This window comes from Tasmannia lanceolata, unplaced genomic scaffold (genome assembly GCF_043159265.1).
Source record: "Tasmannia lanceolata isolate RefF3 unplaced genomic scaffold, GAP_Taslan_0.1 ptg000013l, whole genome shotgun sequence".
NCBI lineage: Eukaryota > Viridiplantae > Streptophyta > Magnoliopsida > Canellales > Winteraceae > Tasmannia > Tasmannia lanceolata.
This window is the reverse complement of record NW_027518690.1, coordinates 36791074-36806534: the sequence shown is the minus strand read 5'-3', so window position 1 is coordinate 36806534 and position 15461 is coordinate 36791074.

Here is a 15461-nt window from a genome sequence, read left to right as displayed (position 1 = left end):
GAGGAAGAGATGGTATTGAATCTTAGATTTAGTTGATAGAGGATATTTAAATAAAAAATAGAAAGTTTCTTATTTTAGAAACTCTAAAACATCCATCTTTTAGACATATGAAATCCTAGAGATGGTGTTAGGGAGCATTTAGTCATGTTTTGAGATGAGGATGTGATGGTATTGTATCTTGGATTTTGTTTATAAAGGATGGAGATTGAAAAAAATAGAAAGTTTATTTAACATCCATCGTTTAGACATAGCTGACCCTAGAGATGGTGTCAATGAGCTTTTAGCTAAGTTTTGGATTGATGATGAGATGGTATTGAATCTTAGATTTAGCTGATGAAGGATGGAGTTAAAAAAATAGAAAGTTTCTTATTTTAGAAACTTTATAAAACATCGATCTTTTAGACGTGGGAAATCCTCGTGATAGTGTTATTAAGCTTTTTCCCAAGTTTTGATATCAGGACGAGATGATATTGAATCTTAGATTTAGTTGATAAAGTAAGAAGATTGAAAAAATAGAAAGTTTCTTATTTTAGAAACATTTCAAACCATCAATTTTTAGCCATAAGAGACCCTAGAGATGGTGTCAAAGAGTTTTAGCCATGTTTTGAGGTGAGGATGAGATGGTATTGAAACTTAGATTTAGTTGATGAAGGACCACCTTTTACGGTATTGAAACCCTAGAGATGATGCCAACCAACTTCTACCCACGTTTTTGGTTGAGAATCCGAGGGTATTGAATCTCAGATTTAGCTGATGAACGATGGAGATTGAAAAAATAGAAAGCTTCTTATTTTAGAAACTTTTGAAAACATCCATCTTTTGGACATAAGAAACCCTAGAGATGGTGTCAAGGAGTTTTTTGCCAAGTTTTAAGATTAGGATGAGAGGGTATTGAATCTTAGATTTAGTTGCTGAAGGATAGAGATTGAAGAAATAAAAAGTTTTAGCAAACCCTAGAGATGGTGTCAAAGAACTTTTAGCAACATTTTGAGATGAGGATTAGATAGTATTAAATCTTAGATTTAGTTGATGAAGGATGGAGATTGAAGAAATAGAAAGTTTATTATTTTAGAAACTTTATAAAACATCCATCTTTTAGACGTGGGAAATCCTCGAGATAGTGTTAATAAGCTTTTTGCCAAGTTTTGAGATCAGGACGAGATGGTATTGAATCTTAGATTTAGTTGATAAAGCAAGAAGATAGAAAAAATAGAAAGTTTCTTATTTTTGAAACTTTTCAAAACATCAATTTTTAGCAATAGGTGACCCTAGAGATAGGGTCAAGGAGCTTTTAGCCATGTTTTGAGGTGAGGATGAGATGGTATTGAAACTTAGATTTAGTTGATGAAGGACCACCTTTTATGGTATTGAAATTCGAGAGATGATGTCAACCAACTTCTAGCCACGTTTTGGGGTTGAGAATCAGAGGGTATTGAATTTTAGATTTAGCTGATCAAGGATGGAGATTGAAAAAATAGAAAGCTTCTTATTTTAAAAACTTTTTAAAACATCCATCTTTTGGACATAAGAAACCCTAGAGATAGTGTGAAGGAGTTTTTTGCCAAGTTTTAAGATTAGGATGAGAGGGTATTGAATTTTAGATTTAGTTGCTGAATGATAGAGATTGAAGAATTAAAAAGTTTCTTATTTCAGAAACTTTATAAATATCAATCTTTTAGTATTTGTAAACCCTAGATATGGTGTCGAAGTGCTTTCAGCTATGTTTTTAGATGAGGATTAGGTGGTATTGAATCATAGATTTAGTTGTCGAAGGATGGAGATTGAAAAATTACAAAGTTTCTTATTTTAGAAACTTTACAAAACATCAATCTTAAAGACATTGGAAACTCGAGAGATGGTGTCAAGGTGCTTTTAGCAAAGTTTTGATATGAGAATTAGAGGGTACTGAATCTTAGATTTAGTTGCTGAATTATTGAGATTGAAAGAAAAAAAGGTTTCCAATTTTAGAAACTTTATAAAACGTCAAACTTTTATACTTAGTAAACCCTAGAGATGGTGTCAAAGAGCTTTTTGCAACATTTTGAGATGAGGATTAGATGGTATTTAATCTTAGATTTAGTTGATGAATGATGGAGATTGAAGAAATAGAAAGTTTATTATTTTAGAAACTTTATTAAACATCCATCTTTTAGACGTGGAAAATCCTCGAGATAGTGTTATTAAGCTTTTTGCCAAGTTTTGAGATCAGGACGAGATGGTATTGAATCTTAGATTTAGTTGATAAAGCAAGAAGATTGAAAAAATAGAAAGTTTCTTATTTTAGAAACTTTTCAAAACATCAATTTTTAGCCATAGGAGACCCTAGAGGGAGCTTTTAGCCATGTTTTGAGATGGTATTGAAACTTAGATTTAGTTGATGAAGGACCACCTTTTATGGTATTGAAACCCTGGAGATGATGTCAACCAACTTCTACCCACGTTTTGGGTTGAGAATCAGAGGGTATTGAATCTTATATTTAGCTGATGAAGGATGGAGATTGAAAAAATAGAAACCTTCTTATTTTAGAAACTTTATAAAACATCCATCTTTTGGACATAAAAAACCCTAGAGATGGTGTCAAGGAGGTTTTTGCCAAGTTTTAAGATTAGGATGAGAGGGTATTGAATCTTATATTTAGTTGCTGAAGGATAGAGATTGAAGAAATAAAAAGTTTCTTATTTTAGAAAATTTATAAATATCAATATTTTACTTTTTGTAAACCTTAGATATGGTGTCGAAGTGCTTTTAGCTTTGAGATCAGGATTAGATGGTATTGAATCATAGATTTAGTTGATGGAAGATGGAGATTGAAAAAATAGAAAGTTTCTTATTTTTAAAAACTTTATAAAACATCCATCTTTGAGACATTGGAAACTCGAGAGATGGTGTCAAGGAGCTTTTAGCAAAGTTTTGAGATGAGAATGAGAGGGTACTAAATCTTAGATTTAGTTGCTGAATGATGGAGATTGAAAGAAAAGAAAGTTTTCTATTTTACAAACTTTATTAAACATCAAACTTTTATACTTAGTAAACCCTAGAGATGGTGTCAAAGATCTTTTAGCAACATTTTGAGATGAGGATTAGATGGTATTTAATCTTAGATTTAGTTGATGAAGGATGCAGATTGAAGAAATAGAAAGTTTATTATTTTAGAAACTTTATAAAACATCCATCTTTTAGACGTGGGAAATCCTCGAGATAGTGTTAATAAGCTTTTTGCCAAGTTTTGAGATCAGGACGAGATGGTATTGAATCATAGATTTAGTTGATAAAGCAAGAATATTGAAAAAATAGAAAGTTTCTTATTTTAGAAACTTTTCAAAACATCAATTTTTAGCAATAGGAGACCCTAGAGGGAGCTTTTAGCCATGTTTTGAGATGGTATTGAAACTTAGATTTAGTTGATGAAGGACCACCTTTTATGGTATTTAAATCCTAGAGATGATGTCAACCAACTTCTAGCCACATTTTGGGTTGAGAATCAGAGGGTATTGAATCTTAGATTTAGCTGATGAAGGATGGAGATTGAAAAAATAGAAACCTTCTTATTTTAGAAACTTTATAAAACATCCATCTTTTGGACATAAGAAACCCTAGAGATGGTGTCAATGAGGTTTTTGCCAAGTTTTAAGATTAGGATGAGAGGGTATTGAATCTTAGATTTAGTTGCTGAAGGATAGAGATTGAAGAAATAAAAAGTTTCTTATTTTAGAAAATTTATAAATATCAATCTTTTACTTTTTGTAAACCTTAGATATGGTGTCGAAGTGCTTTTAGCTTTGAGATGAGGATTAGATGGTATTGAATCATAGATTTAGTTGATGGAAGATGGAGATTGAAAAAATAGAAAGTTTCTTATTTTAAAAATTTATAAAACATCCATCTTTGAGACATTGGAAACTCGAGAGATGGTGTCAAGGAGTTTTTAGCAAAGTTTTGAGATGAGAATGAGAGGGTACTGAATCTTAGATTTAGTTGCTGAATGATGGAGATTGAAAGAAAAGAAAGTTTCTTATTTGAGAAACTTTATTAAATATCAAACTTTTTTACTTAGTAAACCCTAGAGATGGTGTCAAAGATCTTTTAGCAACATTTTGAGATGAGGATTAGATGGTATTTAATCTTAGATTTAGTTGATGAAGGATGCAGATTGAAGAAATAGAAAGTTTATTATTTTAGAAACTTTATAAAACATCCATCTTTTAGACGTGGGAAATCCTCGAGATAGTGTTAATAAGCTTTTTGCCAAGTTTGAGATCAGGACGAGATGGTATTTAATCTTAGATTTAGTTTATAAAGCAAGAAGATTGAAAAAATAGAAAGTTTCTTATTTTAGAAACTTTTCAAAACATCAATTTTTAGCCATATGAGACCCTAGAGGGAGCTTTTAACCATGTTTTAAGATGGTATTGAAACTTAGATTTAGTTGATGAAGGACCACCTTTTATGGTATTGAAACCCTAGAGATGATGGCAACCAACTTCTAGCCACGATTTGGGTTGAGAATCAGAGGGTATTGAATCTTAGATTTAGCTGATGAAGGATGGAGATTGAAAAAATAGAAAGATTTTATTTCAAAAACTTTATAAAACATCCATCTTTTGGACGTAAGAAACCCTAAAGATAGTGTCAAGGAGTTTTTTGCCAAGTTTTAAGATTAGGATGAGAGGGTATTGAATCTTAGATTTAGTTGCTGAATGATAGAGATTGAAGAAATAAAAAGTTTCTTATTTTAGAAATTTTATAAATATCAATCTTTTACTTTTTATAAACCCTAGATATGGTGTCGAAATGCTTTTAGCTATGTTTTGAGATTAGGATTAGGTTGTATTGAATAATAGATTTAGTTGATGAAGGATGGAGATTGAGAAATTACAAAGTTTCTTATTTTAGAAACTTTATAAAACATCCATCTTTTAGACATAGAAAACCCTAGATGTGGTGTTAAGAAGCTTTTAGCCAAGTTTGTAAAAGAGGATGAGATGGTATTGAATCTTAGATTTAGTTGATAGAGGAGATTGAATTAAAAAATAGAAAGTTTCTTATGTTAGAAACTCTAAAACATCCATCTTTTAGACATAAGAGACCCTGGAGATGATGTCAAAGGGCTTTTAGCCAAGTTTTGGGATGATGATGAGATGGTTTTAAATCTTAGATTTAGCTGATGAAGGATGAAAATTGAAAAAATAGAAAGTTTCTTATTTTAGAAACTTTAAAAAACATCCATCTTTGAGACATTGGAAACTCGAGAGATGGTGTCAAGGAGCTTTTAGCAAAGTTTTGAGATAAGAATGAGAGGGTACTGAATCTTAGATTTAGTTGCTGAATGATGGAGATTGAAAGAAAAAAAAAGTTTCCTATTTTAGAAACTTTATAAAACATCAAACTTTTATACTTAGTAAACCCTATAGATGGTCTCAAAGAGATTTTTAGCAACATTTTGAGATGAGGATTAAATGGTATTGAATCTTAGATTTAGTTGATAAAGGATGGATATTGAAGAAATAGAAAGTTTATTATTTTACAAACTTTATAAAACATCCATCTTTTACACGTGGGAAATCCTCGAGATAGTGTTAATAAGCTTTTTGCCAAGTTTTAAGATCAGGACTCGATTGTATTGAATCTTAGATTTAGTTGATAAAGTAAGAAGATTGAAAAAATAGAAAGTTTCTTATTTTAGAAACTTTTCAAAACATCAATTTTTAGCCATAAGAGACCCTAGAGATGGTGTCAAGGAGCTTTTAGCCATGTTTTGAGGTGAGGATGAGATGGTATTGAAACTTAGATTTAGTTGATGATGGACCACCTTTTATGGTATTGAAACCTTAGAGATGATGCCAACTAACTTCTAGCCACGTTTTGGGTTGAGAATTAGAGGGTATTGAATTTTAGATTTAGCTGATGAAGGATGGAGATTGAAAATATAGAAAGCCTCTTATTTTAGAAACTTTAGAAAACATCCATCTTTTGGACATAAGAAACCCTAGAGATGGTGTCGAGGAGTTTTTTGCCAAGTTTTAAGATTAGGATGAGAGGGTATTGAATTTTAGATTTAGTTGCTGAATGATAGAGATGGAAGAAATAAAAAGTTTCTTATTTTAGAAACTTTATAAATATCAATCTTTTACTTTTTGTAAACCCTAGATATGGTGTCGAAGTGCTTTTAGCTAAGTTTTGAGATGAGGATTAGATGGTATTGAATCATAGATTTAGTTGAAGAAGGTTGGAGATTGAAAAATTACAAAGTTTCTTATTTTAGAAACTTTATAAAACATTCATCTTTTAGACATAGAAAATCCTAGATGTGATGTATAGAAGCTTTTAGCCAAGTTTGTAGAAGAGGATGAGATGGTATTGAATCTTAGATTTAGTTGATAGAGGATATTGAATTAAAAAATAGAAAGTTTCTTATTTTAGAAACTCTAAAACATCCATCTTTTAGACATAAGAGACCCTGGAGATGGTGTCAAAGAGCTTTTAGCCAAGTTTTGGGATGATGATGAGATGGTTTTAAATCTTAGATTTAGTTGATGGAAGATGGAGATTGAATCTTAGATTTAGTTGATGAAGGATGGAGATTGAAGAAATAGATAGTTTATTATTTTAGAAACTTTATAAAACATCCCTCTTTTAGACGTGGGAAATCTTCGAGATAGTGTTAATAAGCTTTTTGCCAAGTTTTGAGATCAGGACGAGATGGTATTGAATCTTAGATTTAGTTGATAAAGTAAGAAGATTGAAAAAATAGAAAGTTTCTTATTTTAGAAACTTTTCAAAACATCAATTTTTAGCTATAGGAGACCCTAGAGATGGTGTCAGGGAGCTTTTAGCCATGTTTTGAGGTGAGGATGAGATGGCATTGAAACTTAGATTTAGTTGATGAAGGACCACCTTTTATGGTATTGAAACCCTAGAGATGATGCCAACCAACTTCTACCCACGTTTTGGGTTGAGAATTAGAGGGTATTGAATCTTAGATTTAGCTGATGAAAGATGGAGATTGAAAAAATAGAAAGCTTCTTATTTTAGAAACTTTAGAAAACATCCATCTTTTGGAGACCCTAGAGATGGTGTCAAGGAATTTTTTGCCAAGTTTTAAGATTAGGATGAGAGGGTATTGAATCTTAGATTTAGTTGCTGAAGGATAGAGATTGAAGAAATAAAAAGTTTCTTATTTTAGAAACTTTATAAATATCAATCTTTTACTTTTTGTAAACCCTAGATATGGTGTAGAAGTGCTTTTAGCTAAGTTTTGAGATGAGGATTAGATGGTATTCAATCATAGATTTAGCTGATAAAGGATGGAGATTGAAAAATTACAAAGCTTCTTATTTTAGAAACTTTATAAAACATACATCTTTTAGACATAGAAAACCCTAGATGTGGTGTAAAGAATCTTTTAGCAAAGTTTGTAGAAGAGGAAGAGATGGTATTGAATCTTAGATTTAGTTGATAGAGGATATTTAATTAAAAAATAGAAAGTTTCTTATTTTAGAAACTCTAAAACATCAATCTTTTAGACATATGAAATCCTAGAGATGGTGTTAAGGAGCATTTAGTCATGTTTTGAGATGAGGATGTGATGGTATTGTATCTTGGATTTTGTTTATAAAGGATGGAGATTGAAAAAAATAGAAAGTTTATTTAACATCAATCGTTTAGACATAGCTGACCCTAGAGATGGTGTCAATGACCTTTTAGCCAAGTTTTGGATTGATGATGAGACGGTATTGAATCTTAGATTTAGCTGATGAAGGATGGAGTTAAAAAAATAGAAAGTTTCTTATTTTAGAAACTTTATAAAACATCGATCTTTTAGACGTGGGAAATCCTCGTGATAGTGTTATTAAGCTTTTTCCCAAGTTTTGATATCAGGACGAGATGGTATTGAATCTTAGATTTAGTTGATAAAGTAAGAAGATTGAAAAAATAGAAAGTTTCTTATTTTTGAAACATTTCAAACCATCAATTTTCAGCCATAAGAGACCCTAGAGATGGTGTCAAAGAGTTTTAGCCATGTTTTGAGGTGAGGATGAGATGGTATTGAAACTTATATTTAGTTGATGAAGGACCACATTTTACGGTATTGAAACCCTAGAGATGATGCCAACCAACTTCTAACCACGTTTTTGGTTGAGAATCCGAGGGTATTGAATCTTAGATTTAGCTGATGAAGGATGGAGATTGAAAAAATAGAAAGCTTCTTATTTTAGAAACTTTAGAAAACATCCATCTTTTGGACATAAGAAACCCTAGAGATGGTGTCAAGGAGTTTTTTGCCAAGTTTTAAGATTAGGATTAGAGGGTATTGAATCTTAGATTTAGTTGCTGAAGGATAGAGATTGAAGAAATAAAAAGTTTTAGCAAACCCTAGAGATGGTGTCAAAGAACTTTTAGCAACATTTTGAGATGAGGATTAGATAGTATTTAATCTTAGATTTAGTTGATGAAGGATGGAGATTGAAGAAATAGAAAGTTTATTATTTTAGAAACTTTATAAAACATCCATCTTTTAGACGTGGGAAATCCTCGAGATAGTGTTAATAAGCTTTTTGCCAAGTTTTGAGATCAGGACGAGATGGTATTGAATCTTAGATTTAGTTGATAAAGCAAGAAGATTGAAAAAATAGAAAGTTTCTTATTTTTGAAACTTTTTAAAACATCAATTTTTAGCAATAGGTGACCCTAGAGATAGGGTAAAGGAGCTTTTAGCCATGTTTTGAGGTGAGGATGAGATGGTATTGAAACTTAGATTTAGTTGATGAAGGACCACCTTTTATGGTATTGAAATCCGAGAGATGATGTCAACCAACTTCTAGCCACGTTTTGGGGTTGAGAATGAGAGGGTATTGAATTTTAGATTTAGCTGATCAAGGATGGAGATTGAAAAAATAGAAAGCTTCTTATTTTAGAAACTTTAGAAAACATCCATCTTTTGGACATAAGAAACCCTAGAGATGGTGTCAAGGAGTTTTTTGCCAAGTTTTAAGGTTAGGATAAGAGGGTATTGAATCTTAGATTTAGTTGCTGAAGGATAGAGATTGAAGAAATAAAAAGTTTCTTATTTCAGAAACTTTATAAATATCAATCTTTTACTTTTTGTAAACCCTAGATATGGTGTAGAAGTGCTTTTAGCTAAGTTTTGAGATGAGGATTAGATTGTATTGAATCATAGATTTAGTTGACGAATGATGGAGATTGAAAAATTACAAAGCTTCTTATTTTAGAAACTTTATAAAACATACATCTTTTAGACATGGAAAACCCTAGATGTGGTGTAAAGAATCTTTTAGCAAAGTTTGTAGAAGAGGAAGAGATGGTATTGAATCTTAGATTTAGTTGATAGAGGATATTTAAATAAAAAATAGAAAGTTTCTTATTTTAGAAACTCTAAAACATCCATCTTTTAGACATATGAAATCCTAGAGATGGTGTTAGGGAGCATTTAGTCATGTTTTGAGATGAGGATGTGATGGTATTGTATCTTGGATTTTGTTTATAAAGGATGGAGATTGAAAAAAATAGAAAGTTTATTTAACATCCATCGTTTAGACATAGCTGACCCTAGAGATGGTGTCAATGAGCTTTTAGCTAAGTTTTGGATTGATGATGAGATGGTATTGAATCTTAGATTTAGCTGATGAAGGATGGAGTTAAAAAAATAGAAAGTTTCTTATTTTAGAAACTTTATAAAACATCGATCTTTTAGACGTGGGAAATCCTCGTGATAGTGTTATTAAGCTTTTTCCCAAGTTTTGATATCAGGACGAGATGATATTGAATCTTAGATTTAGTTGATAAAGTAAGAAGATTGAAAAAATAGAAAGTTTCTTATTTTAGAAACATTTCAAACCATCAATTTTTAGCCATAAGAGACCCTAGAGATGGTGTCAAAGAGTTTTAGCCATGTTTTGAGGTGAGGATGAGATGGTATTGAAACTTAGATTTAGTTGATGAAGGACCACCTTTTACGGTATTGAAACCCTAGAGATGATGCCAACCAACTTCTAACCACGTTTTTGGTTGAGAATCCGATGGTATTGAATCTCAGATTTAGCTGATGAACGATGGAGATTGAAAAAATAGAAAGCTTCTTATTTTAGAAACTTTTGAAAACATCCATCTTTTGGACATAAGAAACCCTAGAGATGGTGTCAAGGAGTTTTTTGCCAAGTTTTAAGATTAGGATGAGAGGGTATTGAATCTTAGATTTAGTTGCTGAAGGATAGAGATTGAAGAAATAAAAAGTTTTAGCAAACCCTAGAGATGGTGTCAAAGAACTTTTAGCAACATTTTGAGATGAGGATTAGATAGTATTTAATCTTAGATTTAGTTGATGAAGGATGGAGATTGAAGAAATAGAAAGTTTATTATTTTAGAAACTTTATAAAACATCCATCTTTTAGACGTGGGAAATCCTCGAGATAGTGTTAATAAGCTTTTTGCCAAGTTTTGAGATCAGGACGAGATGGTATTGAATCTTAGATTTAGTTGATAAAGCAAGAAGATAGAAAAAATAGAAAGTTTCTTATTTTTGAAACTTTTCAAAACATCAATTTTTAGCAATAGGTGACCCTAGAGATAGGGTCAAGGAGCTTTTAGCCATGTTTTGAGGTGAGGATGAGATGGTATTGAAACTTAGATTTAGTTGATGAAGGACCACCTTTTATGGTATTGAAATTCGAGAGATGATGTCAACCAACTTCTAGCCACGTTTTGGGGTTGAGAATCAGAGGGTATTGAATTTTAGATTTAGCTGATCAAGGATGGAGATTGAAAAAATAGAAAGCTTCTTATTTTAGAAACTTTTTAAAACATCCATCTTTTGGACATAAGAAACCCTAGAGATAGTGTGAAGGAGTTTTTTGCCAAGTTTTAAGATTAGGATGAGAGGGTATTGAATTTTAGATTTAGTTGCTGAATGATAGAGATTGAAGAATTAAAAAGTTTCTTATTTCAGAAACTTTATAAATATCAATCTTTTAGTATTTGTAAACCCTAGATATGGTGTCGAAGTGCTTTCAGCTATGTTTTTAGATGAGGATTAGGTGGTATTGAATCATAGATTTAGTTGTCGAAGGATGGAGATTGAAAAATTACAAAGTTTCTTATTTTAGAAACTTTATAAAACATCAATCTTTGAGACATTGGAAACTCGAGAGATGGTGTCAAGGTGCTTTTAGCAAAGTTTTGATATGAGAATTAGAGGGTACTGAATCTTAGATTTAGTTGCTGAATTATTGAGATTGAAAGAAAAAAAAGTTTCCAATTTTAGAAACTTTATAAAACGTCAAACTTTTATACTTAGTAAACCCTAGAGATGGTGTCAAAGAGCTTTTTGCAACATTTTGAGATGAGGATTAGATGGTATTTAATCTTAGATTTAGTTGATGAATGATGGAGATTGAAGAAATAGAAAGTTTATTATTTTAGAAACTTTATTAAACATCCATCTTTTAGACGTGGAAAATCCTCGAGATAGTGTTATTAAGCTTTTTGCCAAGTTTTGAGATCAGGACGAGATGGTATTGAATCTTAGATTTAGTTGATAAAGCAAGAAGATTGAAAAAATAGAAAGTTTCTTATTTTAGAAACTTTTCAAAACATCAATTTTTAGCCATAGGAGACCCTAGAGGGAGCTTTTAGCCATGTTTTGAGATGGTATTGAAACTTAGATTTAGTTGATGAAGGACCACCTTTTATGGTATTGAAACCCTGGAGATGATGTCAACCAACTTCTACCCACGTTTTGGGTTGAGAATCAGAGGGTATTGAATCTTATATTTAGCTGATGAAGGATGGAGATTGAAAAAATAGAAACCTTCTTATTTTAGAAACTTTATAAAACATCCATCTTTTGGACATAAAAAACCCTAGAGATGGTGTCAAGGAGGTTTTTGCCAAGTTTTAAGATTAGGATGAGAGGGTATTGAATCTTATATTTAGTTGCTGAAGGATAGAGATTGAAGAAATAAAAAGTTTCTTATTTTAGAAAATTTATAAATATCAATATTTTACTTTTTGTAAACCTTAGATATGGTGTCGAAGTGCTTTTAGCTTTGAGATCAGGATTAGATGGTATTGAATCATAGATTTAGTTGATGGAAGATGGAGATTGAAAAAATAGAAAGTTTCTTATTTTTAAAAACTTTATAAAACATCCATCTTTGAGACATTGGAAACTCGAGAGATGGTGTCAAGGAGCTTTTAGCAAAGTTTTGAGATGAGAATGAGAGGGTACTAAATCTTAGATTTAGTTGCTGAATGATGGAGATTGAAAGAAAAGAAAGTTTTCTATTTTACAAACTTTATTAAACATCAAACTTTTATACTTAGTAAACCCTAGAGATGGTGTCAAAGATCTTTTAGCAACATTTTGAGATGAGGATTAGATGGTATTTAATCTTAGATTTAGTTGATGAAGGATGCAGATTGAAGAAATAGAAAGTTTATTATTTTAGAAACTTTATAAAACATCCATCTTTTAGACGTGGGAAATCCTCGAGATAGTGTTAATAAGCTTTTTGCCAAGTTTTGAGATCAGGACGAGATGGTATTGAATCTTAGATTTAGTTGTTAAAGCAAGAATATTGAAAAAATAGAAAGTTTCATATTTTAAAAACTTTTCAAAACATCAATTTTTAGCCATAGGAGACCCTAGAGGGAGCTTTTAGCCATGTTTTGAGATGGTATTGAAACTTAGATTTAGTTGATGAAGGACCACCTTTTATGGTATTGAAACCCTAGAGATGATGTCAACCAACTTCTAGCCACGTTTTGGGTTGAGAATCAGAGGGTATTGAATCTTAGTTTTAGCTGATGAAGGATGGAGATTGAAAAAATAGAAACTTCTTATTTTAGAAACTTTATAAAACATCCATCTTTTGGACGTAAGAAACCCTAAAGATAGTGTCAAGGAGTTTTTTGCCAAGTTTTAAGATTAGGATGAGAGGGTATTGAATCTTAGATTTAGTTGCTGAATGATAGAGATTGAAGAAATAAAAAGTTTCTTATTTTAGAAATTTTATAAATATCAATCTTTTACTTTTTATAAACCCTAGATATGGTGTCGAAGTGCTTTTAGCTATGTTTTGAGATGAGGATTAGGTTGTATTGAATCATAGAATTAGTTGATGAAGGATGGAGATTGAGAAATTACAAAGTTTCTTATTTTAGAAACTTTACAAAACATCCATCTTTTAGACATAGAAAACCCTAGATGTGGTGTTAAGAAGCTTTTAGACAAGTTTGTAAAAGAGGATGAGATGGTATTGAATCTTAGATTTAGTTGATAGAGGAGATTGAATTAAAAAATAGAAAGTTTCTTATTTTAGAAACTTTATAAAACATCGATCTTTTAGACGTGGGAAATCCTCGTGATAGTGTTATTAAGCTTTTTCCCAAGTTTTGATATCAGGACGAGATGGTATTGCATCTTAGATTTAGTTGATAAAGTAAGAAGATTGAAAAAATAGAAAGTTTCTTATTTTAGAAACATTTCAAACCATCAATTTTTAGCCATAAGAGACCCTAGAGATGGTGTTAAAGAGTTTTAGCCATGTTTTGAGGTGAGGATGAGATGGTATTGAAACTTAGATTTAGTTGATGAAGGACCACCTTTTACGGTATTGAAACCCTAGAGATGATGCCAACCAACTTCTAACCACGTTTTTGGTTGAGAATCCGAGGGTATTGAATCTTAGATTTAGCTGATGAAGGATGGAGATTGAAAAAATAGAAAGCTTCTTATTTTAGAAACTTTAGAAAACATCCATCTTTTGGACATAAGAAACCCTAGAGATGGTGTAAAGGAGTTTTTTGCCAAGTTTTAAGATTAAGATTAGAGGGTAATGAATCTTAGATTTAGTTGCTTAAGGATAGAGATTCAAGAAATAAAAAGTTTTAGCAAACCCTAGAGATGGTGTCAAAGAACTTTTAGCAACATTTTGAGATGAGGATTAGATAGTATTTAATCTTAGATTTAGTTGATGAAGGATGGAGATTGAAGAAATATAAAGTTTATTATTTTAAAAACTTTATAAAACATCCATCTTTTAGACGTGGGAAATCCTCGAGATAGTGTTAATAAGCTTTTTCCCAAGTTTTGAGATCAGGACGAGATGGTATTGAATCTTAGATTTAGTTGATAAAGCAAGAAGATTGAAAAAATAGAAAGTTTCTTATTTTTGAAACTTTTCAAAACATCAATTTTTAGCAATAGGTGACCCTAGAGATAGGGTCAAGGAGCTTTTAGCCATGTTTTGAGGTGAGGATGAGATGGTATTGAAACTTAGATTTAGTTGATGAAGGACCACCTTTTATGGTATTGAAATCCGAGAGATGATGTCAACCAACTTCTAGCCACGTTTTGGGGTTGAGAATCAGAGGGTATTGAATTTTAGATTTAGCTGATCAAGGATGGATATTGAAAAAATAGAAAGCTTCTTATTTTAGAAACTTTTTAAAACATCCATCTTTTGGACATAAGAAACCCTAGATATAGTGTCAAGGAGTTTTTTGCCAAGTTTTAATATTAGGATGAGAGGGTATTGAATTTTAGATTTAGTTGCTGAATGATAGAGATTGAAGAATTAAAAAGTTTCTTATTTCAGAAACATTATAAATATCAATCTTTTAGTTTTTGTAAACCCTAGATATGGTGTCGAAGTGCTTTCAGCTATGTTTTTAGATGAGGATTAGGTGGTATTGAATCATAGATTTAGTTGTCGAAGGATGGAGATTGAAAAATTACAAAGTTTCTTATTTTAGAAACTTTATAAAACATCAATCTTTGAGACATTGGAAACTCGAGAGATGGTGTCAAGGTGCTTTTAGCAAAGTTTTGAGATGAGAATTAGAGGGTACTGAATCTTAGATTTAGTTGCTGAATTATTGAGATTGAAAGAAAAAAAAGTTTCCAATTTTAGAAACTTTATAAAACGTCAAACTTTTATACTTAGTAAACCCTAGAGATGGTGTCAAAGAGCTTTTTGCAACATTTTGAGATGAGGATTAGATGATATTTAATCTTAGAGTTAGTCGATGAATGATGGAGATTGAAGAAATAGAAAGTTTATTATTTTAGAAACTTTATAAAACATCCATCTTTTAGACGTGGAAAATCCTCGAGATAGTGTTATTAAGCTTTTTGCCAAGTTTTGAGATCAGGACGAGATGGTATTGAATCTTAGATTTAGTTGATAAAGCAAGAAGATTGAAAAAATAGAAAGTTTCTTATTTTAGAAACTTTTCAAAACATCAATTTTTAGCCATAGGAGACCCTAGAGGGAGCTTTTAGCCATGTTTTGAGATGGTATTGAAACTTAGATTTAGTTGATGAAGGACCACCTTTTATGGTATTGAAACCCTAGAGATGATGTCAACCAACTTCTAGCCACGTTTTGGATTGGAATCAGAGGGTATTGAATCTTAGATTTAGCTGATGAAGGATGGAGAT